The sequence below is a fragment of the Podarcis liolepis genome (assembly GCF_965112155.1).
Source record: "Podarcis liolepis genome assembly, chromosome: 5".
NCBI lineage: Eukaryota > Metazoa > Chordata > Lepidosauria > Squamata > Lacertidae > Podarcis > Podarcis liolepis.
This window is the reverse complement of record NC_139556.1, coordinates 42,815,493-42,838,594: the sequence shown is the minus strand read 5'-3', so window position 1 is coordinate 42,838,594 and position 23,102 is coordinate 42,815,493. Positions and strand designations below refer to the sequence as shown.

The following is a 23,102-nucleotide window of genomic DNA, read 5'->3' as shown; positions in this document are numbered from 1 at the left end:
TAAACTATGACAGAGACCATAGATCTCTCTACAATTTTTAATTAATGACATTTTAGCAACTGCTGCTTTGAAAAGCAGCAGGGACTGGGTTGAGTTAGCAATGTCAGAGTATACAGAAAAGAATATTTTTATCATAATAAAGGTATCTGAATCACACAAACAGACATTTTATTCTTGGAAAGAACAAACAGACATTTTCAGTGTCATCTGAAGCTTGCCAGATAACGTTCAGGGGTCCTGTAAATTATCGGCCTGCTTTTAGGTCAGAGCCCAGAAAAATTAAGGATACATTATTAAGGATTTCGTAGGTCAGAGGCAGATGATTATAATCAATTATTATTGAGCTTGGAAGCAAGACTAAAAGGATGTTATTATAGAACTATTCCTCACTAGGCAAGAAAGAATTGAGGAAAAGCTAAATGTGGAACAAATGGGCAAGAGGCTTGGCTGGATGGCCTATAAACTCTCATATGGTTTTAATTAGTAATTTTATAGAAGTTGTATAACCGGTAGCTATTATTCATAAGCTGTTTGTTACAAAAGGCTGATATTTCTTCAGATAAGTTCTAAGCACAAGATAATCTACTTTTTCGCATTCAATTACCCTCCTCCTTTGCTTTGTGGCACAGAACTGGCCCACCCTAAGCGGTAGAAAAGGTCTTAGGTTTCTGGATGCCAGTTGCTGGAAATCATAGGAGGGGGGAAGAAAATGCTCTTATGCTCCTACTCTGCTCCCTGGTTTCCCACAGGCATCTATCTGGTTGGCCACTGCGTCAACAGGATGCTGAATAAGATGGGCCATTGGCCTGATCCAGCAGCCCATTCTGATGTTCTTAAAAGGATTACAGTGAGCATGTGGTTTCCTTCAGAAATATCAGTTGGCTATTCTCACATACCCATGTGGCTTTCACCATACCCATATTATGAGTAAAAGGGACCATAGGTAATCACAAGGTATATGACGTAGCTGACCCAAGATCATATAAAAATAATTTGGTTGGCTCACACTGAACAAAACTAAATCACTATTGCACTGCTCTGCTTATTGGCCAAAACATTTTACCAAAGTTCCTAATTTGAGAACTTGTTAGGTGCAAACCCCTAACCCAAAGTGAAACAAGCCCACCTGCTGCTGGTGAAGGAGAGAGTCACAACTCAGTGGTAAGAGAGTATTATTTACATCTAGAAAAACTTCGTTTTAATCTCTGGCATTTGTAGTTAAAGGAGCCCAGACAACAGAGCTATAGTCTAACCATATGAGACAGCTCCTTTTATTTAGGGCTATAGTCGGACACGACTAAACAACAACAACATATGTTGTGGCACAGAAAAAGCACAGAATGCAGTATTGCATACAGAAGTAAACTTCATAAGAATCTCATATTTCTTTTTATGTGTATATAAAAAGTTTATAGCCCTCACAGTTAGAGAGCCAGTGTAGTGGTTAGAGTACAGGACAAGAGTACTGGGTGAGGACTTAGGAGACCAAAGTTCAAATCCACATTCAGCCATGAAGACATTGGTCAGTCACAGGATTTCAGCCCCTATCTTACAGGGTTGTTGTGTGGATGAAATGGAGAGGAGAAAAACTATGTAGGCCACCTTGAGCTCCTTCAGAGTGTATGAACACAATGCTTTCTATAATCTTAGGAACCCAAAGCAAACTGAATAAAATTATTCCAGTCTTTTTCCACCTTCTGTTTAATATATATGTATTCCATTACTTTTTTCACCTCTGCAATTTTCCATGTCTAAATAACCAATATTTTCACTCAGCAGTATTACAGCTTCACCATTTGCTGGCTATAAGTATATTTGCCACAGCCAATGGGTTCTAAATCATTTTGTGATGCCTTAAAATATACAAATCCATCCATACATGCCAGTAAGACAAGCAAGGTATCTGGGAGACTACGAATCCCACCACCATCTGCTCAGTAACATAAAGAACCTTTTATCCCAGAAGAACATTGTTCTTTGACATGCCCATGATTCTTTCCTAAATTTATGTGAGTACAAATGACTAAACCAAGACTCACGATGAAATCAGGCCCTTTCAGTTTAGAGCAAGTTGTTGCTTTGCCACTGAAAGCACTGCCTTCCACTGTTCCCCACTCCCGCCCTTACACCTACACGAGAGCATCTGTTGACAAGCTAACTGAAAAGCAAAACAACATGGACACAGATACCATCCCTACAATTTTCCTGATGACAAGGGGCAATTATCTAAATGGGTACAAGTCAAGATTTTCTCTTTAAAGAACTCACACACACAATGTGCACCTTGACTCTTGTATAAAAGATGCAGGACCAGAATTAACATAATATCTGCTGAAATCTTCTATTTAGGGAATTGGACCTTCATCTCTGTTTCATTTGCAGCTCACTGAAAGCCTGTGATTACCATTTGAATAAGCCAGGCCTACTTTTAAAAAACTTAAGAGAAACAAGAAATGGGACAACTAATCACTTCTTCACATTCAATCACTTCTTCACATTTTGCTCTAAGTAATGTGCATGTTTTGTGCAGATTGTTTTGCTATTGTTTGACTAAAACAGGAAGGCAACGTTTCACGCACCTATTGGAGAGTCAATAACCAATTCACAACATTCTCTTTGTTGCATTCTACAATCACTAAAGAAAAAGAAAAAAAGAAACTGAACTGAGAGTGTATCCAGATGATGAACTATTCACATAGGAGCAGATTTAGTTACCAATGGCTTCTATTCATTTTTCTTGGGTATAGTAAATTGGTAGCAATGGGCCAAACTGTTGGGGAGGTTTCCCTAAGAAACTAGCATCACGGTGAACAGGGATAGCCTTGGTCCCCACTTCATATACTATCCTGCTTTCTCAGGTAGGGCTGAAACTCAGTTCTCCATTTAGAAAGACAAAATTGCATGTCCCCACCAAGGTCTTTGCAATAGACAGGTCCTTTGTCCAGACTTCTCTCTAACCTGCCCATTGTAATAAAGGGCAATCAGCTTATAATTCAGTTTGGTTAAAACTGATGAAAAGGTGTCATGATGTTTCTGCAAGAAGCCTACCAAAGACCTATATCAGGACAGCTACATTGTAGCTTTTCAGCCACACTTAGCTCCCGGGTGGAGTGGACCATACCTACTGTCAGGCATCTATATATGTACATTCCCTCTGTTAATAACAGTAGGCATTTTGTCATCCTTTGCAATTCCCTCCATTGGCTTCCTCAGACTGACAACAGTGGTATATGTTGCCGTGGAAACCGTCAGCAACTGAAAAATACCTAAAAGCCAATAGCCCTCAAAATGTGTTCCGATTGTGGGCACATCAGTGTCACTAATAATAAAAAAGACCATCTCAACAACATCATATATCTATGTGCTTCCTAGATAAGAACTGTTAAAAGTGAAAGAATTTCATAGAAATGTCAGCTACTTCTCCGAGAAAACAAATAGCATCACCCGAGGCTTAGGCCTACACACACTGTAGGGAACAGAAAACTGTCACAGACTCCCCCAAGATTCAGAGTAAGTAGGACTTATTAGTGACTAACCTTAGTAGCAGTGGCATCTTCACTTGGATTGGCATATGTCTATCACATTACAAATAAAAATAAAAAGCTTCATTTCTAAATATACTGTTGGTCATTTTTAACCCTTATTCATATCCACAAGTGTCCAGAACGGCTATCACCTGTTCAGATGTACAAAGTCAAGCATTCTTTTAATAAAAGTTTATTAATTACAATGTTCCCCAAGTAAGACAAGACAGTATTATACTAGCAAAATATGTATAGATATGAGATAAGCTCGAGCAATATGTGCAATCTAGTTCTGATCAGGAAACTGATGTGCTGTTATATCCCAGTAGTGTTATAGCCCAGTAAAGTTATTATGCTGCCTTGAGTTCTTTTTATGAAGGTAGAGTATTAATTTTAATAATAAATGTTTAAAGTGGTGCCTCCCTTCTTTTAAAAAAATATATATTACATAGTTAGATTTATAGTACCTCCCATCCCAATTTCTTCATATGAATCCTTATTCTAAAAGGGCTCAGAAACTAATATAGCATCCACATGAATGCTGGCTAACACTGAGGTATTAAGAGAATTAAAATCGGAATGAGCTCAAAGGTAGCCAGGAAGCTGCAGACCTATGAACCTAAAACACTTAAGAAGTAGAAGTTGAGATTCCAGCTGCTGCAAATTAAGGAGAATTCCCTTTATGATACTAAGCACCATTAAAAGAGTCTACAAACAATCTCCTCCATATAAGTTGCTCTTGTAGCTACTATGCTAAGATTGTATCCACTTAAAGCAAATATATAACTTGAAGACTCAATACACCAAAGCTTTAACACAATGGCTTTATTTGTGAATATTGTGCCTGCTGCTTGTATATCAGTGTTTCACCTGTCAGACCTGCAACATGCCCATAGCGGGTATGTGAAGTGTGAACAGGCCCATGTACACGGGTGTTTAAAGACTCAGATAATTAATGCTTTACAAATTTGTTGTAGAAACACCAGAGTCAATACAGCAAACATCACAGTATACACTGTGAAGCTATTCTGGCTTTAACTGAAATCAATAGGACTTCGATGCAGACAAGCTGTCTGCCTACAAAAACTTAAATTCCTTCCACTGCTTTGGAAAGAGGCTAGGTGGGTTTTTTCCCTCATCAGGTGTGAAATTTCCCTCTTGATGATATGGACAAGGGACAAATGGTGTCCTTTTATCTCTTTCTGCTAGCAACCTCTCCATCAACGACTTTGCATTCCCTGCTGTACAAAAATCAAACACCCCTTCTTGATCTGTTCGGAATACATCTTGTACTCGAATCTAATCAAGTGGCAAGCCGACAACTGCTATTCATCATCCTGATGCCTAGACCACTGGCAGCAAATGCAATACAAGGACAATAAGATGCTATAAGGAAGCAGCACTAACAATAGTGAGTTTCCAGTTTTCCCTGGTTAGCTCTCCTGATTCATACGAGACTGCAATTTTAATACCTGCCCTTTATAAGAGGGTTAATATATGGCACAGAATTCATGACTGAGCATTAGAATTCACGTTTGTTCTCATCTGGGGATTTGCACGTCTGTGCCAATTATGGATCCACCATGAGGAAGTATTTCTCCCCTGGAAGGCAAGATTTTTACACCATCTCAAGAAGGATATGCTAATAGTGGAGAAAGGTACAGAAAACAGCAGCTAAAATTATCAAGGGGTGGGAGGCTAGGGAGGTCGGAGAATTCAGATGAAAATGGAAATGTCCAAAATGAAAATCAATCCTGCAAATACAATCAGTTGTTTTCAGGCTGCAAATGGTATATAGTGGAAGGTAATAGATTACTTTTTTCCCAATTTGCATGGTGTTTCCTTTGCATTGAAATGAATGAAATGGAATAAAGTAAGGATTACATAGTTAATTTTTACCATAGTGGGCCGTGAGACAAATAATAGTGTTTGCAGCAGCCAAACTGCAGCAGAACAGAACAAGTGCTGTGTTGGAACAGAAATGGATGTCCTCTTACTTCCTCAGTTGAAATACCTCCTGTGGTAAAGAATCTCTTACCCCCACCATTTCTTGTATGCCAAGCAGTTGTGTATTTCCATCCAGTTCTATTCAAAGGTGGAAAAGGGTGCCTGAAATATGTGACCTACCTGACAAACTGACTCTGGCTCTCATTGGTCAGAAACAGTCAGAGGCTACTCCCTCCAAAGAGGCCTGGAGAATGTAGATGAAAAGCATTTTTTCTCCCCCCACTCTTGGAGCACTGGAACTCGTGGTCACCCAGTGAAACTGGTTGGCAGTAGATTCAAAACAGGCAACATAAAAGTGTTTCTCCCAAGGAAGCACAATTCATCAATGGCCATTCATTGCCACAAGATAGACTGATGGCCGCTGGGTCAGATTGCTTGAAAAGGAGGTTGGACAGATCCATGGAGAATTGACCTATTCATAGCTAATAGCCATGATAGCTAAATAGAACCTCTTTGCCACTGAATACCAAGTGGTACTGGGAACAGGGAGCTGAAGGGAAAGGTATTGCCTTCAAGATCTGCTTAAGAGCTTAAATTCACAGGACTACCAAGTCTCAACCTAAGACCTTAATTCACAGGACTCCCTAAGAATCATCCTTTCTCTCTCATAATGCCTTGCTTCACTGAAACACTGCTGTTGGTTCATGCATACTTGAAGACTTTCACTAATGCATAAGGAAGTGCTAACATAAACAGTATGCCAGTTGTCAAAACAAAGGAACTATGTATAGATTCTGGCACATTTCTCTTGGCTTTTCTATTAGGTTCCCCTCGTTATCTTGAGCAAGTTTGTTGGAAGAAGTGTGTGTATGTGTTGGGGGAGGGGGCTGTAAGAGGGGTGATGCAGAGCAGGTGGAATCGTGGCTGCAGAGAGGCAAGGACATTGTGTAGTTTTGCGATTCATAGAATCGTATACAGTTGGAAGGGACCCCGAGGGTCATCTAGTCCACACCCCCTGCAATGCAGGAATCTCAGCTAAAGCATTTGTGACGGATTGCCAAGGATAAGCAGAGGTTGGATGGCCAAGTGTTCAAATCTCAAAATGTAGATCTGAAAAAAACAAGGCAAGCATCATGACCCAGAGATCCCTGCCGGCTTGGATTTCCAGTGGCCTTGGAAAAATTGAACCCCCCAATAATCCGAGAGCAAGGGAGAAGAAGGACAGAAAGAGAAAAATGAGAAAAGGGGGGCAAGAGATAGAGTCAAAGCAGCAGCAACAACAACAGGTAAAGGGTTTAGCGGAGTGGCAAAAACAACCAACAAATTTAGAATGTTACTTTATCATGCATCATCTGAGCTTGCTCACAATTGTTGGTCCTAATCTGAAGTGAGCAAGGGAAAGGACACTCATCCCTAATGGTGTCCCTTCTACCTCCTACCCTTGCTTGCAGTGAAGGCAATTTCAATATGCAAGTAACCCTATTTAACAATACACAGAGCTATTGCTTGGTGAAAGATACCTTGCAAATGTGAATTTCATATATTTGCAGGAGTCCAGTCCAAGTCCTAGCACATTTCTTAGAGAAATAACTGAAGAGTTTCTTATGTTCCTTGGATATTTTTCATTTCTTTAATGAAGCAATGTTTATTAAGCCACTGTTACCAGCTTTAGTGCTACCAGATTCTTCAGACACAGTAATTTTTTCCTGTTCATGGGCAATTTTCTGCATTCCCTTTGAACTTCCATGTAATCTAGAATATGCTGCATACATTCAATAAACATGGCAAAATGACAGTAGAGATCTGGTCACAAATGGAGTTTATTGTGGGATGCTGTAGAGCAAACAACAGCACATCATAGGCATTATCTTACTGATTTTTAAACGAAAACAGTATGTGAAATTGGCTACAGAGTGACTTAGCATACTAAGCTGCTGTTACATGCACTGTGGTGGGGTCATGAATAGTTTAGAGGAAGAACACAAAAGAGCTGCACTACAAAAAAAAATTCTAGTGATGTCCATCATACTATCCATTTGGGCCCATGACACCTGCAGAAACAGAAACCAGCCAAATGAATAATCATTAGCTCATGGGGGAATTAAATCACACTTTCCCTAGGAACTGGATGTCACTGCTTATCTGGCCAAAAACATTGCTTTAGGGGAAAACACTTATATCACACCTGTAAAAACAGTTCTAGCAATCACATATTTCTACATTAAAAACAGCCAAGTGGGTTGGAAGTTCCCCACCACAGAGATTAAAGGATCTTGGGCTAAAAAACTAGGAAAAGACCTCAACCAGAACAGACTGGTGTTGGATTAAAAGGACCAGTGGCCTCACTTGATTCAAAGCAGCTGCAAATTTTAAGTAGCTATGCAGATGGAGAATTTCAGAAGGTGCAGCTTTCTCTCAGCATGACAAGCTGCACATCATTAATATATATATATATATGTTAAAGCTCCTACATACACAGAGAGAGAGAGAGTTGTATTGGATCCACTTGCTCACAACCACGTGAGCAGAGTGGATGTTGAGTCTCTTCTCCTATGCAGTCAACATCCTCCCTCATTCCTGGAGAGATCCTGACTGGGTGAGAAAGAACCATGTTTGACCCCACCCACAAGGCAGTGGTACTCGGACATACGTCACAACTGTGTGGGTCAGCACTGTTGGGGAGCATTTTTCACATGGCAGCGTCCATGTAGACCCCTGGGGCATATTGTTGGCAGTCATGAATCTGATTGCTTTTAATCTGTTGTAAAAAGAAAGTAAAATATTGGGCATCTGAGTTACAGCTATGTTGCCACCAGACAATTCACCTCTGCAGTGTCTATAATGCAAAACAGCTCAATAGGACTGGAGTCAGTACTATTTTTGAAGCAATCACTACTTACCTTTCTGTTTATACTGTGCTTTAAAGGCGGGGGGGGGAGCATGATGATATGTGTTTATTTTCATACTCGAAGCCACAGAAAGGACGGCATGCAAGCTAATCAGACAATTAAAGGCAGTGAATTACCTCCCCTGTCAATAGACCTAGTTTAACCAACTCAACTTTATACTCAGGAAAGAGGCTGGAGCCATTAATACTGCTAAGGAGCCTCAATTAATTAACACAGCAAAATCTCCTGGGTAGCTCTAAATGATCAGACAATATCCAGTGAGATGGGAGGCCACAACAAAAAAAAGGACACCTCTAACTTCGCCAAAAATACACACAGAGAAAAAACAGCCGAGGCAATTTCTGTCTTGAGTTGGGGGTGGCGATAGTTGAAAGTTCTCTAGTTCTCAGAACCTAAAGGGTGTTTGCAAACCCAGCCAGAGGATTTCCCTATGTCTCTTCCTCTGCTTTTCATCAGGGACTTTCCAGCTGTGCCCACTTCCTGCCTCCCTTTCTCTGAGTAGCTAATTCCATTTCTCTTTTGCTGCCTACAAATAGCCATTGGTACCCAGGAAAGTGTACCTCTGTCACCTCTGCAGCAAAGCCATCTCCCACTCTCTCTCTCAGCTTGTGCATGCTAGTGACACAGATGTCTTGCCCCTTTGAGCTTGCTGCCATCTGCCCCTCTCCCAAGTACCTCACCAGGATAGGCCCACCAATACTACCACAAGCGACCAAGAAACCAGCCTACTGTACAAATATAACATTTACCTTGGTTATTCCATCTCCTTTCGCCTCTGGCCCTGCCTACCACTGGTTTGTGGCCCCAAGAAGGCAGCCCAGAAAGGACCGTAACCCCCTGGCTGGAAAAAGTTCCACACTCCTGGCCTAGACCTCCACCCAACTCCTATGTTCTCATAAACAAGCTCAGCAACAGCAAAGGTGGCCGTTTATCTCTCATCTCCCCTGACTTACCAATTTTTCTGGCATCTCAATCTATCTTCAGCCACAAATAATAGGTAGTTGTGCGACACGAGTACAAAATATTGTGATCCAAGGAAATGACAAGCACATCAATCCAGTGGACTACCAAAGAACAGATAATAACATAAAAATATGCCACAGCTCAACATTCATTTTGTCAAGTGGTTATTAATCACGGGCTCTTTCTGGGTGAACTTCAAGAGCCAGTGCTGGGAAATCGGGGGTGGGGGGTGGAATCAGAAAAGCACACGGAATAAAATGTAGCCTGCTGCTCGGAAGCAAAAACACACTGCGCTTGACAGGGCTGGCTCCCAGGGTATACACTTTCACAGGACTGCAACCCCAATCACCTGAACGCTGTGCTTTACTGCTCTGGGGAGCTTCATTCATTTTCCTCTTCCCATGAAGACATGCATTACTATAAATAGTTTCAGTGCTACAGACAAGGAAGGAATTCTTAATAAGATACACATAGGCTAGTTTTTAAATAGAAATGTGCACCCCCTCCACCACTTAGTGCAAGGACAAGCCTGACTATCCACAGAAAGTGAGACTTAAAAAAATAAAAATCATTAAGTTTTTCACCCATTGCATTGCATGTAGCGTGGTAAGACTCTCCTGGGTTGGATTAATTATACCTCCTCAATAACGAGACCTGCATTTCCCCACTGAAATATCTTGACATAATACGAGAACATTGTGCTGGTTCCTCTCTCATCCGTCTTCCATTCCCACCCACACTCCCTCTCCTTTGAACTCCCCTCCTACTTTCTCACTTTCCCAGCATCCCTTTTTCATGCCCTGGTTCTCAGGAAAGTTCAGAACAATTACCAGGCATTACTGATCACTTGCTTCAAGTGCATTAGGCATACACATCTCTTCAGCTTCAGACCAGGCACAGCGTACGCACTGACTTCTTCTGAGAACTGTAAACTGCTAAGAGCTTTTCAGATCTGGCTTAAAGCAGGGGCTGGAATTCGAGTTCTGATTTGGCCTGCAAGATCCACCCCCCCCCCCAAAGTTCTGTGCACCTGCCTTACCCTCAGCATCATTTATGGAGCAGGTAAAGACACAGCTCCCTGTTGAAAGCAGAGTTTGCAGGCACTGTCATTGGGGGAGGTCAGGATCCAGCCAGCCAGCCAGTCAGATGGATCCAATTCCCCAAACTCTGTACTAAAGCCTAAGAGGGAGGTGGTTGAAAGCTATGAGATTTATGGTCCATTTTCTTATACCAGTTTTGGAGGTATGCATCACAAGTTTTCAACTGAACCTATTTTTCACTATAAAAAGAGTTTGCAATGCACTATTTGAGGAGGCAGGTCTCCTTCAAGAAACGAACATTCTGCTTCTGGGTGTGAACTTGGCAATAAACTTTTCAACTAGGAGAGCTGTGAGTAATGTAATATAAAAGAAGTGTTCTGAGGTGCTGGGGTTCCTGATCCATACAGTACCCTGACATGGACTATGTGTGTCCCAGGGCACTGAGAACACATTTTATGCCTGTAGTTTTATTTACTTACCGGTACCTATTTTCCAGTGTTATAGTCTGCCCTTCCACCCTCATGGTGTTCCCAGAATAAAGAACAATTGTACAAAGAAATATGCATATGTGAAAAACTAATCAGACTAGAGTCGAAGAATGGCCTGCTAGTTTCCCCCAAATGCCAGAAGGAATGTTTTTGCTTGCAGATGGAAAGCCATCTGCATCACCACTGTCTGGACTTCCAGGGGAGCTACAACAGAGAGCGATCTCACACACATCACCTCCCAGCAGGACAACAGAAAGAGCTTCCCTTGCTGACTGTAAGGACCTCAGATGCAGGATATGGGAGAAGGCATTTCCATAATCCAGCAACTGGGAATCCCAATTAGGATCATTCCATGCAGCTGATAGTGGGGCTAAGCAGTAAGACCCAAAGCAACAAATGGCTGGGGGAAAACAGGAATGTACTCATGAACCCAAGCAAGGAGTTTCATTGCTTTTCCTCTTCCTGCACCTCATGACAGCCATGTAGAAACACACTTCTCAGCTTGCTGTGGTTGAACAAGTCGAGAATGAGGGAGTTCACATGGTATGTTCAACTAGTGGGCAATCTGCATGCTTGCGCTCACAAATGTTTGAGCTGTATATTCATGCAGTTATTCACCTCTTACATTCAACAAGCGTACATTCTGCACACCTCAGTTGAGCTATATGAATCTCCCAAACAGGTGTAGAGACAGCTTGTACCTGTGTTCAGTGTTAACATGTGAACAAGCCTAGTGCCACATCTAAAAAGGGCCAGTGTTGTGTCAAATAAAATAACTGATCGGAAGTTAAGGCCCATCACTCAGTGCTTGAGGTTTTAGCATAAATGTACCAGCTTCAATACCTGGCACTTTCTGGTAGTTGAACTCAGAAAAACCCTTGTTTGGGATCCTGAAGAGGCCATGCAATTCAAAGCAGATAGAGAGGCCAGGAGTCTGGCAATGTTCATACACCTTATACTGAAGTAGCCTCCTATCAGGAGAGTTGGCATCATGTTTTTTGGGTGTAGCTCTTGCACCTTTAATAGCTGACTGGAATGTAGAACTGCAGCAAGTAAAGCATCTCCCATCATTTCATCTCCATACTAGAAAAAAGCTTCACCTGCTTGAGTTCTACGTGTCCTGATGCTCTTAAAAGGCACAGGAGTCCTGCCAGCAAACGGCTAGCAGTCCTTTGACCAGTACAACTGAATGCGGAGAGTTAAACTGTTTCCCCAGCTGCGTCTGGCTATTCCAATGCAGGCACATTCTGATCTTTTTTAATTTGGCTGCAGCAGAAGCTGCCACCAGTTGTATTCTCTCCCTGAACAAACAGCGATGGATACAATTATTGCCTCAACTAGCATCTGTCATGTGATTGCCACTTGGGTCCCCAGGTGAGCACATAGCAGCCAGCTCAGCTCTGAAAGCCTGCCCTTCACCACTTGGAAGCAAGAAGCGGGTTTTGCTCAGGAAGCTTCGTAATAATCCCAGCATTGTTAACAATTCTGTCACATGACCAGCTGCAACCTAATGTATTCTTCAGACTGGAACAGCAAAGTGAGAATATTCCTACCCACCTGCTTGTGGGCAGAGCAGCACAGACATAATGAAATATCTCAGCTAGCTGACAAGGAATGTGGACATGGTGATGTGAAGGTGGTAGCTTGGCACATCATCTGGGCATGATTGGCAGATGGTGCCTCGTAACAATTACATTTTTAAAAATAGATGTCTTCCTCGAGGCTGTGGGAAACCGTAAGATTGGAGCAAGCAATCACAATGTTTGAGAGGTCATTCCCTTTTCCTTCCAAATTAATTGAGTGGGAATAACCTCATGATACATGATATTCCACCCCTCCAACAGCCTTTACTTCAAAAAAATACTTTGTTGCTCAAAACCTCATGTACTAGGAAGAAGACAGCTTTGGGCTATTCATCGTATTGAGAATATGAAAAATGAAGTGTTACATTACAAGAGGAGAAGACAGTCTGAAAACCACTGCTCAGTATATTGGGAAGCGTGTAATACTGAATATGGAAGACCTATATTTTAATAATTATGGCTGCAATTCTATATTCACTTACTTAGGAGTAAGTCCTGTTGGGCTCAATAGGGCTTTTTTTGAGTAGGCATATAAAGGCTTGTACTGTAAGTGCCTCTTGTTAATAAGATATTGTCAGACAAAAAGAACTGGAGATCCAACTAGATTTAATTAATTTTGAATTTACTTGTAGGTGAGCCTCTTATCTTACTCATTTCATAGTAATTAGGCTCACCTGGTTCACATCTATTTGTTGATCTCCCAGGAGGGTTTTTATTATCTTCTTCCTGTCATCCTGTAGCATCTAAGACCCATTAAGTGTCCTCTACGAAAATTTCCCCATCCTTATCTGTCAAGTCTACAATCCTCGGTGGATGAATAAAACAACCACACACAAAAAGAGGCTTGACTTTGTCACTGATATTCTACAGCCTGCTGCTTTTCCCAGTTCCCCTTGTCTAGACCTTTCTATTCTCTACGTTGAAACACAATGAAAATTAGAATCCTGCTACCTCTGCAACTAGGACAGTCTCCTTCAATTGCCCTCTTGGATAGTTGCTGCCAGTTTGCAGGAGCAGTTCAAAGAGTACAGCTGCAACTAGATGCCAAAGCACAGTATCTCGTTGCAAGAGAGGGCAATGTGGGCCTTGAAAATTCAGCTGCCTCAGAGCAAGGTGCTTCTATAAGCCTGTCCCACCCAGCAAGAATACCACCCTCAGGGAGGTGTGAGGATACATCACGATTTCCTGACTGTCCTGCCTGCCACAAGAGAGCCAATGAGTCACGTTGAGTCCAATGAAAGCTCCAAGTGAGCACCTCGTACCCACAAAGTCTAAAAGGGGACTGAAGGGATTTATGCTTCTGGGACCAGATAAACCTCTCACAGAAGAAGAAGGCCTAAGGATGTAAGAAGAGTCTGTTGGATCAGGCCAATAGGCCATTTAGTTCAGCATCCTGTTCTCACAGTGGCCAACCAGATGTCTGTGGGAAACCCACAAGCAGAATCTGAGCACCGGAGCATTCTCTCTGCCTGTTTCCAGCAACTGGTATTCAGAAGCATTGCTGCCTCCAACTGGGTAGGCAGAGTACAGCCATCATGACTAGGAGCCACGAAACAGGTTGGACTCTGGCTTGGAACCTAGCACTCTTCTCCTCCTGTCTAACAATTTCTGGGTCAACAGTGGGATGCAAGTTCCTGCTGAGGAAGTGGTCGTTTTCTTGTTGGCAGGCACAGTTTCCAAGCTTACAGACTCAGAAGATCCTGACTCAAGAGTCTTTGAGTCAAGGGGCCCTGATCCAATGAGCTCAAGCTATGGTTCAGGTTTGGTCATAATGCTAGGACTGGTGTCGATTTCTAGTACCTCTTTCTCTGGTTCTGCTCATCTGATGAATTCAGCTGGCCCCTTCCAATTATCAGTCAGAGCCCAGGATGCTGTTCAGAAACTAACACAGCCACAGCTGATAGATGTGTCTGTAAGAAATGGGGGGGTGACTGAAGAAGTATCCCCATTTCCCAGAAAGCAGAACCAATCCTTCACCACCTTGGAAGGAATGAGGAGAGGGTCCCTGGAGGAAATGTTTTCTAGGCTACAATAGGAATGTGCTGCCCGGCCCTTTGTTCTAGAAGTTGATAAAACGTTTTAGTTTAGTTTATTTTTTTACAAGGAGACTGAAGTGTTCCTCCATTGTGTGAAGGAAAAAAATGTGCCACAATTACCAGACGTTTCATAATAAGCAGTTCTGACTACATTTCTTCCTTGATTAGTGTCTCAAAATAGAAATCGACTGAAGAGGAGTCCTTATATTTTGATAGTCAAAACAATCTGATATCCAAGAGGACCACAAGGTATATTTCAATACCACTTTCATCCTTTCAACTGCTGTGTGCAAGATGGATGGAGACAGGAAAACAACAGAAAGGTGGTATTGATTGTATCTAGGACTATTTTCCTTGAATTTAACACGATGTTTTAAAAATGCTAATGGCAAGATAATACTAGGGCTTGCATTGACAACTCAGCTGATTTGCACAGGGTGTCTTCAATGCATTTAAAAAACGGTGGTGAAAATTGGTCCTTTTGCTTTTTTTCACAAGATATAAGACAATATTCAACTCCCTATTGATGGAAATTGGTGGGTCATAGAATTGACTTGAGTGTGACAATTCATAACTAAAATTATTACTATACGGTATACTTCACCAAGGCAGTAATTTCCCAGGTAAATTCTACAGCCTGTTTTCATTTCAGTAGATGTCCTATGACATGCAAAAGGACAAAAAGCAACTCTGTATTTATTTTCCATCCAAATCATCATGATTTTAAAATACCTAATACTCTGATTCATCTCTGCTTTTCTAGAAACTGAAGCAAATCCATAGCCCAAATTACTCCCATGAATTTGTCAACTGTTACTGGCCAAGTCTGCATGCCAGAGCAAACCATAACTAATGCAAAGATCACTCCTGCTTTGCTCCTTTCCAAATATGAGTGGCAGGAACAATCTGCAATCCCTGATTTAGCATTTTTTCCAAAACCTGGGATTGTGGTTTGTTACCTTCAAACAAACCATGATTGGTAAGCCAAAAGTGGCTTCAAATCATGTTTTGTTTGGAGTGAAATAAACCTCAGTCCTCAATTTAGATTTATCCATCATGAGACCAAAACTTTATTTGCTACTCAAGGGGAAAATGTCCCACTGATTTGTGAAGCACCATTAAATTTGTTTAACAATTATCACGTCGAGTTCATTTTCCTCCAAATGAAAGAGAGAAGTGAGTAATATGATCAGAAACACGTTCGGTGTATTGGAAAAAAAAATCTTTTTACCTTCCAATGCAAGTGATTTATATTCCCTAGAAGGAAAAATAAAATTCAGTCTCATTTGCTAGTCACAAGCACATTAGAAAGGCACTTTGAAAAGGTCTGATTTGTTCTCGCATAAGAGCTATGGTTTAATCTATCTAATTTTGAAGTCAAAGCCAACAATTCCAATTATTCCTAAGAGAGCAGAAAAACATATATCTCAAAGTAAAAACCAATTTGACTTAATGCAACGAAAGCTTAAAGGCAATCTTCAGAAAGAATACATTAATTTTGAAGGCTAACATTTAATTAGGTTGCAATTCAGAATCTATCTTTTATCAACTGAAATTTCATTTCAGTCAGTGCTAATGATTTAGATATTTACCATTAAAAACTCCATATTAAGGGTGCAGTATGCTGACCAAAGGGCTGCAAAAGAGAAGGAAGCCCTGCAACTTTCATGGAGGATAAGACTAGCATTGGCTAACCAGCCATGTTGGTTATATTTTACCTCCCCTGTTGGAAACAGGGTGCCTTTCAACACCAGTTGCTGTGGAACACAGGAGGGGACAAGTGCTGTTGCATCTGGGCCCTGCTTGCAGTCTTTCTGTAGGCACCTGGTTGATCACTGTGAGAACTGGATGCTGACCTAGATGGGCCTTGGGCCTTACCCAGCAAAGCTCTTCTTGTGTTCTTATGTAACTGTGACGGCAGGCCTATTCTTCTTCTTTGACAATCACTCATACATAGCTAAGTAAGATTGTCTTCCATAAACATGGTTTTAACAATGAGCCGATAAGTGACTGATGAGGCCAATTCTGGATCCACATGTCTTTCCACAGTGGGGACATTGGTTTCCGGGCAGAAGTTGATCACAGTGTGGATTTGCCAACCGTGCCTTCCTCTTAGCATGTTTCTCCCTTGCATCCTGAGTTTGAGTGTCTTCAAAGCCCATGACACCTTTGGTAAAGGCTGTTCTCCAATTGGAGCGCCCGAAGGCAAGTGTTTCCCAATTGTTGGTGTTTATACTACTTTTTAAAAATTTGCCTTGAGACAGTCTTTAAACCTCTTTTGTTGACCACCAGCATTTCCATTTTTAAGTTCGGAAGAGAGTAGTTGCTTTGGAAGACAATAATCAGGCATCCGCACAACATGATGAGTCCAACGAAGTTGATGTTGAAGAATCATTGCTTCAACACAGGCGATCTTTGCTTCTTCCAGTACACTGGTATTAGTTCGCCTGTCTTCCCAAGTGATGTGTAAAAATTTTCAGAGACACCGTGGATGGAATCTTTCGAGGAGCTGGGGATGGCGTTTATAAGTGGTCCATGTTTCACAAGCATATAGTAAGGATGCTAGTACAATAGCTTTGTAAACAAGCGTTTTGGTTTCCCTGCAAATGTCCCAGTCCTCAAACACTCTGCACTTCAATTGGGAGAAAGCCGCACTCACAGAGCTCAGGCTATGCTGGATTTTGGCATCAATGTTGGCCCTTGTGGAAAGATGCCCAGGTAGGAGACTATACATCCCTATGCTGGCACATCGGTTATGCTGCTGCAATTCCACTACTGTAAGGCTGAAAATGGAGTGGAGGTGTGGTTGGGCACAGCCAAGACAGGAAAGGAACAGACTTGTGCCAGATCTTATTCCCCCTCAGACCCCATTTCTATCCCTGATGATGGTGCAACTTGACATTAACCACAGAGCTGGTGTTTGAAAAATCTCACCCATTGGATTCAGGGGGAAAGAAGCAAATGCAGAAAACCTTCACCAACTCAAGTCATTTTGCAAGGACACATACAAACTGGTGCAACTCCGCACCCATTCACAGCACACCAACATCCACAAATGGGGTTTTTTGTGCATTTTTCTCCCTCTCTGTAAGATTGGACCCTGATTTTGTTTGAATTTCCTTTTTTAAATCTGACTGTTTTAAGTTATTTTTTTGTTTCAACAATATTGTTTATTCTTTTGATATTGTAGAGGAATTAAGAGATTTTGAAATTTTAAAGTGGTTTATAAATGCTTTTAAGTATGTTAATACAACAGCACACCCCTCAGGGACACCATAACCTGATGCTCCTGTTCATGCACACCTAGAGCACATCAAGGATAACTCTGGAGGGTGGAAACAGTGAAGAAAGGATGCTTGCGGGGGGCCTTTGTCTATGCAGTCTGTCTCCAGAATGCAAATAGAAGCATCAGCATGTCACTAACCTTTTTCTTTTCTTTTCTTTTCTTTTCTAAATAAATTTTTATTGGTTTTTTTCACAATTAATTTCCACAATTAACTACCCCCAAAAAAAAAATCCCCCGTCCCTGTCCCCATTCACAAAAACATTTCAAAACCTTATCTTTGAGGTTCTTTAGACCTCATAACTTCCCTCCATTCCCTCTTCTGGTTCCTTATATTAACAAAATTCTTCTGCATTTCCTTACACATACTTCATCAATTCTTATTCTTCTAATTTTATCCAAATGTTGCTGATTGCAAGTGTGAAGTCTGAGCCTGCTAATGTATCAATTTATTTACATTATGTTGCACATAACACTAAGTGTTTCCCATTCTTTTTTCCTAACTTTGGCATACAGTATTTAAATTTCACTGGAAGGCGACTATCAGTTAAATCTGATTTTAAATCCTGCTCACTTTCCTCAGTCTCCTCTTAGTCTCAGAGGCTGTAATTTCTGCCTCATTTCAGCCATCAAGACATTCCCAAATATTCCCTGTCTACCACCCATGTCATCCATATCTGCCCTGATATTTCTTGCCCTGGTATTTCTTCATATCAATCACAATTTCCATTTTTCAAAAAAAAACCTCCAGCCCTTACATCAAGACCTCCACCGTTTCTGTTTTCTTTGTCACTGGTTCTATCTTAATAATCAGTTCTGTCACCATTTCAGTATTTTTGTGCATTCAGGCTATAAATCTATCTGTTGTCTTATCCAAATTTTCCTTTATCTCCTTAATCAATGCATTTCTCAATTCATAAAAGGATTCCACCCATTCACCATAAGGCTTATCCCCCGTGTCCTGTGCAGAAGCCTTTCTGTCCGAACTTGGGGTTGGTTGCTTTTTAATTGCCATGTTCAATAAGCTAACCCTTTTCTTTTTAGAAACCTTATAGGTACTCTGCCTCAGACATGCATCAGGCTATTCATAAAGGTGAGCTGGCTGTAAGCATCTTTTCATGCCAATATGGATGCACATTCCCATTCAGGGCTTCTGGCTGCTGCTCATGACTAGAGCCTTTATGTTTAAATAAGGACCCTGTGCATGGTGTGCTTTCATGATAATGGACCATTGAGGGGGTCTTAATGGCACTTGCACCCCCACTGCTATACTTCCTAATGATATCATGCGGTTTTAATATAAACAAGAGCCGGACCAGTTGTATTTTTAGAACAGACAAGGAAGCACCCAACAAGGCTATATACACAGATTGCCATGTGTGTATAGATATAGTGTGAACAAACAAAGCTGCCATAGCAATATAACGCAATGTAAAAATAAAGATGATTGGCACATCACAATTTTCATGGATGGAGGTGGGGTGGGTGAAGAAGCCCAATTTCTTTGCAACTTTCCACAGCTGGCACTTTTACTGGAAAGCTGCTAAACCGCCAATTTTGATCTGTCTTAATGTATCAGATGATTTGGTTTCCTGGCAGGTTTTGCAACAGCAAATACCTTGGCACCATCAGCTCCTTCATCACCATTTTCAGAAACCATGAGTGTCTGACTTGAAAGTTAATACTCAGCCTGCCGTGACAACAAAAACAAAAGGCTGAGTTTTCAAACCGTATTCATCATCAGTTAAGGGTGCAATGATGTATGAAAGTAAACAGGTCAAGGGCAAATCCTCAGGTACTTTATTGTGCTACTGAAGATTACGTAATATGCTTGGCGGTGGTGTGGAATGCATTCTGAAGCAACCAATGAGGAAATAAATATATGCAAAACTGATGTCATAGTCTATATACCAAAGTTCCATTTTCTGATATGTTGGATAGACTAGTCATTGTTATTAAAATTTGTATACTGCCCTTCATCCAAAGACCGCAGAGCAGTTCACAACAGAAAAATACAAAATGAGAGTACAAAATACAGAATAACACAAAAACAAACCAATAGTCCCCTCTCACAAGCAGGTTTTAAAAGCCTTACAATGTTAATCAGCTGATTGTCTGGTTGAAGAGGAATGTTTTTGGCTGGCCTCTAAAGATAAGCAATGAAGGTGCCAGACGAGTAAAAACTGAGGAAAATGTGAGGGCAGTGTGTACTCAATTTGGCAAAGCATGGGCTGGAAGCTAGGAGGGGAGATCAACAGCCATGAGTATGCTTCCTTTGGTCCAAAATTTCTCATGAGGACCCTGTGCTCACCTTGATATATATTATAACCAATGTACGAATTATATAAAGGCATATTGATTTCAGTGGTGGAAGCAAACTGCATGCCACACTCAGTCCCCTTCAAATTAGTGGAATATAAAAGTGCTTAACTTTCATTGGATTGTGCCAGTGATTATATTCTTTACTACTTCTTATTTTCTTAAACCATAATCTAAAGCAGAAATAGCCAACCTGTGACAACTCCCATCACCTCTGACCATTGGCCATGCTGGCTGGGGCTGATGAGACTTGGAGTCCAACAAAATCTGGGAGACTATAGGTTAGTCAACTGTGTCCTACAGTATGGTGCCTGCTAACATAAAAACCAAAGTCCTGATGGAACATGTTTTTGCAAATCAGAATTCCTGGTGTGAATCCTGAGATACTCAGTTTGTTTATTTTTTTAGTCTATTTCTAGATTCATGGTAGCAGACATAGAGTTGAAAAACTGATGTCAAAGAGGGCTAAAAACCGAGAAACAAACATGAAGGTACAAAGAACCCTCCGTTTGTGATGGTGTACAACTAGCATGATTTCTAAGCCTGTCTCAAATAATTTTCATGGAGGTTGAACCAAGGTTTCTCACATTTGGGGTATGCAGTTTCACTGCAAACGACACAAGGAGGAGAAAAAGCAATCTGTCCACCATCTGTAGCTTGGCAGTCAAGAAAATGATAAACAAATTATGTTAATTGCATGCATCTAAAACAAGCAGATTAGCTGCATCACTCGCTTCCCAGTGTGCCCTTCCCAGTATACAGATCTCAGGGCTAAACAAGCATCTTCCTTCAAGTTATAGTTTCCAGTGGATTATGTCACATACATTCCAAGGTAATTTAGCCCATTGTTATACAATGGGATTTAATAAACACTCTTTCACAAGAAACATTAACAGTTGCCCTCTGCGGAGAAAATGGGAAAGGATGAGTCAGTAAATTAATGTTACATACATAATGCACATTTCATGGCAGCCCTCCAATTCACAGCTGAGCTCTGCTTGGCTAATTGAGTCTGAAGCGACAACAGTATCTACCGAAAGCAGCCAAAAGGTCAAACCGATTCAGACAACCTGGTGAACTTTATCATGGCGGAACGCTCCGGCGGAGGTTTCAGTGTTGTTCAGTTGTCATGGTACTGCTTTGTGGGTGTTTGCAATATGCGCCGATGCAGAGTGTGAAACTTTTGTAACACATTTGCTACACAGTGCTTCGAAAGTGTTCATGCTAAAGAGTGAAGAAACAGTGCTGGCGGGGGAAGGAAAGGGGGGGGGGAATCTAACTTGAAAAGAAAAGTTTTCACAGATCCTACAGAATTCGCCATGTAGCACTGATGCTGCTTTTTCTATCTTTATTTTATAGTTGTCATAGGGCTCCAGCACTCACAAATCTTTACCACTTGGTTGTTGTACCAATTGGTAACAGGAGTACATAGGAAGCTGCCTGTCACAGATAAGATGGGTTAAACTATAGAAAATGCATAAAATACGCCAGTTGAGCTTTGGTTGCACTCCAAGACCTTAGTGGTCCTTCCTGTGTCCCGCATTCCTTCCTTCCTAAATGAGCAACCAAGGTTGACCTTTGTGGTCCTTTTTTCACCCCTGCCAACCTATTGATCCCTCACGGTTTTTCCCTTTGCTCTCCTCTGTGTGCATATGTAGCACACACAGTACAGTGGTACCTCGGGTTAAGTACTTAATTCGTTCCGGAGGTCCGTTCTTAACCTGAAACTGTTCTTAACCTGAAGCACCACATTAGCTAATGGGGCCTCCCGCTGCCACCACACCGCCGGAGCACAATTTCTGTTCTCATCCTGAAGCAAAGTTCTTAACCTGAGGTACTATTTCTGGGTTAGCGGAGTCTGTAACCTGAAGCGTATGTAACCCGAGGTACCACTGTACATTCAACTGGACAGGGTTGGATCAATCTACCTAACTAGGCAACATGAATCTTCAGTTTCATATTTGGTTGGAGAACCAAGAGAAAGCATATAACATTTTGTTACGTATTGTACTCCTTTCCTTCAAGGAGTCCCCACCTAAACCTTGTCCAACCTTATCTTCTCAACAATCCTGTGTAGAAGGTCACCCAGTGATCTTCAGGGCTAAGTGAGGTTTGGAACCCAGGTCTCCCCAGTCCTAGTCGGAAATCCCATATTCTACCTAATGGCATGTCTGTAAGCACTAAATATTCCCGTTGGACTGGTTGCCTGAGGTAGGAGCACACATTGGCAGATTTTTATTAAAAAGGGCATCATTATATTAAACAGTCCAAGAGGTAAAGGGGTAATAAAAAATTATAGTGGCAAATATTCTGCTGAGAAAACCTGGCTAGAGCAAGAACAGTGAGAGCTGTTGCACTTCCACGCTTGCCTAAGGATGGAGTTGTTAACAAATATATCATGACACACCTGGTCTTGGGTCAGTATTTCCACCATGTCTCTTGCTTGAAATCTAGCTCCAATCATCAGGAACTGATTTTTTTTGTTTTTGGCTTAAACAGGGGTCAGCAAACTTTTTCAGCAGGGGGCCATTCCACTGTCCCTCAGACCTTGTGGGGGGCCGGACTATATTTTTTTTGGGGGGGGGGAATGAACAAATTCCTATGTCCCACAAATAACCCAGAGATACATTTTAAATAAAAGGACACATTCTACTCATGTAAAAACACGCTGCTTCCCAGACCGTCCATGGGCTGGATTGAGAAGGTGGTTGGGCTGGATCTGGCCCCCGGGGCCTTAGTTTAACCCATGGCTTAAACCAACCTGCCAAAAAATCTAATAGGTCAGACTAATTCCCTAGAATGAAAGATCAGCTTACGACAGAGTGTATTTTTGTTTTCTGCTTGCCCCTCCTTCTCTTGGTGCAGTTGACTGACCTGCTCTCAAGCCATATTACAGCCTTTCCCTGACTTTTCATAGTGGCCAACCAGATGCGTGTGGGAAGCATGCAAGTGGGTCCCAAGCCCAAGAAGACTCTCCCCATCTGTCGTTCCCAGCAGCTGGGAGGTAAAG

General features: G+C 41.6%; 1 protein-coding gene and 1 long non-coding RNA gene across 2 annotated transcripts in view; one reads left to right on the top strand and one right to left on the bottom strand.

Annotated features, from left to right (window-relative positions):
- STK32C (serine/threonine kinase 32C) overlaps positions 1-23,102 on the bottom strand; it is a 160,140-nt gene that overhangs the window by 107,281 nt on the left and 29,757 nt on the right. The gene's annotated exons all lie outside the window — the stretch shown is intronic.
- LOC310707574 lies at positions 2,712-5,353 on the top strand. Its single transcript, XR_014526594.1, has 2 exons — positions 2,712-3,510; positions 4,734-5,353. It is a non-coding gene; the product is annotated as an uncharacterized lncRNA (long non-coding RNA).